Consider the following 4,330-nt stretch of genomic DNA (forward strand, 5'->3'; position numbering starts at 1 on the left):
CTCCAATGAGTCCCTTCTTCGTCGGTAGGCATAATATGACCCCTTCTACGTCGGGTAAGTTGGAACCGATTGACCTATTTTATCTCAACACTGTGGTCACTCGTACGATCCTGTGACTATGGTGGACTATAGATAGGATTTACGGAAATCTATCGACCAAGAGTTCTTCCGGAAGAATTAGCTAAACAGTTGGCTTATCAATTTACAGAAATTGAGTCTTGGGATCACTTGTATCTTTCTTGAGGGAGATCAATTATGCAAGTGCGAGAGTCTACATGTTTAAAATGAATTTTAAAATAGACTTAAATCACCTCGATGAGTTGCTTATTTCGTTTTGTTTTTCTTTCTTTTTCAGTGTAGATCACGATTTTAAACTGCTAAACAACAAATGGCTGGTTCAAGTGATAACCCAATGCCAAGTGCCACATTGGACCGTGAGTCCTGGCTTCGGATCTTCATGAATCAGATGAATCAGTCTACTCGACTGAAGAATGATGGATCCAACTTCGCGGACTGGGAGGCGGCATTACGGAATGCTGCCGCTGCTGACGGGAAGCTCAAATATCTCTTAGAGCCCATCCCGGCAAACCCAGGTCCCACGGCTAGAGCTGCTGAAGTCACCAAGTTTAATGATTTCTGTATGGAAGCGGGTGCGATTAAAAACGTACTCATTTTTGCAATGGAACCCAATTTGCAGAAACGCTTCATAGCCCATGGTGCAAACAAGATTTTCACCACGCTCACTAAGGAATTCTCGAAAGCACCGAGAATCGTGACCTATGAGCATACCACTCGCTTCTTTGATGCGAGACTCGAAAAGAACCAACCGGTTAGCCCACACATTCTCAGCATGATTGAGAATGTCGAGAAACTGGAGACCTTTAACTGTAACATCAGCGAGAATATTGTTATCGACCGTATTCTTCATTCACTCCACGATGGTTATTCGCAATTTAGAGCGAATTACTATATGAATGATTTGAAGAAAACTCCGCATGAATCGCACTCCCTCCTCGTATGCACCGAGAAGGACATGAAGTTCAGTGGGAGCATGAAACAAGATGTTCTCGTTGTGTCGAATAAAGGGAAAGGTAAGGGCAAAGCTCGGCAAACCTAGCGAGAGGTAAGGCGAAGTTCAAGAAGTCGGGTTCAGGTAAGAGTGGGCCTGGTGAGTCGAGCACCTCATCAGGCGTGACAAAGAGCAAGAATGAAAACATGGAATGCCATCACTGCCACAAGACTGGGCATTGGAGACGCACATGTCCTGTTTATCATGAGGACTTAAAGGCGGTCGTGTTAAACTGTTGGTATGTCTTCCTCTTCTTCTACTTTTATTCATATGATTGAGATTAACCACGCAAGTTACGGAACTTGGGTACTTGATACTGGTTGTGGTTCTCATCTGTGTAATCATGTGCAGGGGCTCCGAAACATCGAACCCCTCGTAAAGGGTGAGGTGGACCTGCGTGTTGGGAATGGAGCAAGAGTAGCTGCCATCTCCAAGGGGACATATGTGATCCAGCTTCCTAGCGGATTTGAGTTGTCATTATATGACTGTTATTATGTTCCTAGTCTTTCGAAAAACATTATTTCGTTTACGCACTTGATAAACTTGGTTTTTCATTTGTAATAGAAAATAATTCTTGCATTTTCTCATTACACGATATGATTTACCGCAAGGCAGTCTCCATGAACGGAATTTATGTTTTAGATCAGACCACGGAAATATTACACGTAATGAATAAAAAGTTAAAGGTTGGTGACAAAGATCAAACGTATCTATGGCAATCGCCGTATATAGGACACATTAATGAGAAACGCGTAAAACAGCTCATCAAACATGGAGCTATCTCGACCTTTGATTTTCAATCATTTGGCACGTGTGAATCATGTCTCATCGGTAAGATGACTCGTATTTCCTTCAAAGGTGTTGGAATGCGCGCTGCTGACCTATTAGGACTCATACACACGGATGTATGTGGCCCTATGTCAATCACCGCACGAGAAGGCTATAGGTATTTCATCACTTTCACGGACGACTTAAGTAGATATGGCTATGTCTACTTAATGAAGCACAAAAGTGAATCCTTTGAGAAATTCAAGGAATACCAAAATAGGGTACAGAACCTATTAGGTAGAAAGATTAAAACACTACGTTCGGATCGTGGTGGCGAGTATCTTTCTCACGAGTTTGATCAACACCTCAAAGACTGTGGGATTGCCCTACGCTAACTCCACCTGGAACACCTAAATTGAATGGTGTGTCCGAACGGAGAAATCGAACATTACTTGATATGGTTCGATCCATGATGAGTCACACCGTGTTGCGACTCGTTATGGGGTTATGCTCTTATGTCACCGCTCTAATACTTAACCAAGTCCGTCTAAAGTCATTGACAAGACTCCATATGAACTATGGAAGGGAACGGTCCCTAACTTGTCCTTTATACGGGTTTGGGGCTGCGAGGCTTATGTCAAGTGGAGACCTGAAGATAAGCTCGGCCCGCGATCGGTCAAGACATACTTTATAGGTTATCCTAAAGGAACACTTGGTCATTACTTCTATTCGCCAACCGAACAACGCGTTTTTGTTGCGGCTAGTGCGACATTCTTAGAGAAGGAATTTCTCGAGAATGCAAAGAGTGATAGAACCTTCGACCGCGTCGGAGATTCCAACCAAACACCGAGCAACCATTGGAGGAACCTGTTCCTTCAATCCCGGCTGCTGCGTGAATATTCCCGAGGAACCTAGGAGGTCGGGAAGAGTCTCTATTCCTCCGCATGCATACATCGGTATGGTCGAGGAACATGACATAGATGACGTCCTGCTCTTAACGAGTAGTGAACCCGCAACCTATAAAGGTGCCATGACTAGTTTCGACTCAAAGCTATGGCTTGAGGCCATGCAATCCGAGATGGACTCCATGTATGAGAACAACGTGTGGGATCTTGTTGACTTACTTGCTAAGGTTCGTCCCCTTCAATGCAAATGGCTTTACAAGATAAAGCATTCCGTGGAAGGTCAACAAGATATCTACAAAGCACGACTAGTTGCTAAAGGTTTCACCCAAGTGCCAGGTTTGCACTACGATGAGATTTTTGCACCCGTAGTCATGCTGCGTTCCATTCGGATTATCTTAGCGATCGCCGCTTTTCATGACTATGAAATTTGGCAAATGGACGTGAAAACCGCCTTCTTAAACGGCTTTTTGGAGGAAGAGTTGTACATGGTACAACCCGAAGGTTTCATCGTTCCAAAGACATCCTAAGAAAGTATGCAAACTTAAGCGTTCCATTTATGGACTTAAGCAAGCATCTCGGAGTTGGAATCATCGCTTCGACCAAGTGATAAAAGACAATGGATTTACTCGATCGGTCGAGGAACCATGTCTATATATCAAGTCGAGTGGGAGCAAGATTGTCTTCCTAATATTGTATGTTGACGACATACTCCCGATTGGGAATGACATACCTCTCTTAACTTCGGTGAAAGTATGGTTGAAAAACCATTTCCAGATGAAAGATCCGGGAGAGGCACAAAGAATTCTAGGCATCCGTATCTATCGAGATAGATCACGACGGATGTTATCTCTCGATCAGAGTCTTACATAGACAAAGTCCTAGAGAGATTCAGTATGACTAACTCCAAGAAGGGTTTCCTTCCTATGGCTCCGGGTGCATTTGAGCCGATCTCGGGCACCGAGACACCGGAAGAGAAAGAGCGCATGACACGGATTCCTTATGCTTCGGCTATAGGATCAATCATGTATGCCATGATATGCACACGTCCGGACGTGGCATATGCATTGAGTATGACAAGTCGATTCCAACAAAGATCCAGGTGAACCACATTGGCGGGTCTGTCAAGAACATTCTTAAGTACCTACGGAGGACTAAAGATTGGGCATTGACTTATGGAGGCTCTCAAAAGCTATGCGCAACCGTTCTGCAGATGCTAGCTTCCAAACGGATCGAGATGATTCGAAATCTCGGTCTGGATTCGTTTTTACTCTTAATGGCGCTGCATCAGTGAAGAGTTCGAAACAAACTCACATTCAGATTCTACGACTGAGTCCGAGTACTATGCCGCGTCTGAAGCTACAAAGGAAGCGATATGGATGCGTCAATTCTTACATGGGCTCTCTGTAGTGCCTAGTTCGAATGACCCGATCACCATCTATTGCGACAATAGTGGTGCCATCTTCCAAGCTAAGGAGCCAAAGTCTAGCAACAAGTCTAGACATGTACAACGGAAAGCTCATCTAATCCGGGATTACGTGGAGCAAAAGGAAGTAGTGATAGAAAAGATTGCTACAGATGATAACATAGC

Source organism: Silene latifolia, chromosome Y (genome assembly GCF_048544455.1).
Source record: "Silene latifolia isolate original U9 population chromosome Y, ASM4854445v1, whole genome shotgun sequence".
Taxonomy (NCBI): domain Eukaryota; kingdom Viridiplantae; phylum Streptophyta; class Magnoliopsida; order Caryophyllales; family Caryophyllaceae; genus Silene; species Silene latifolia.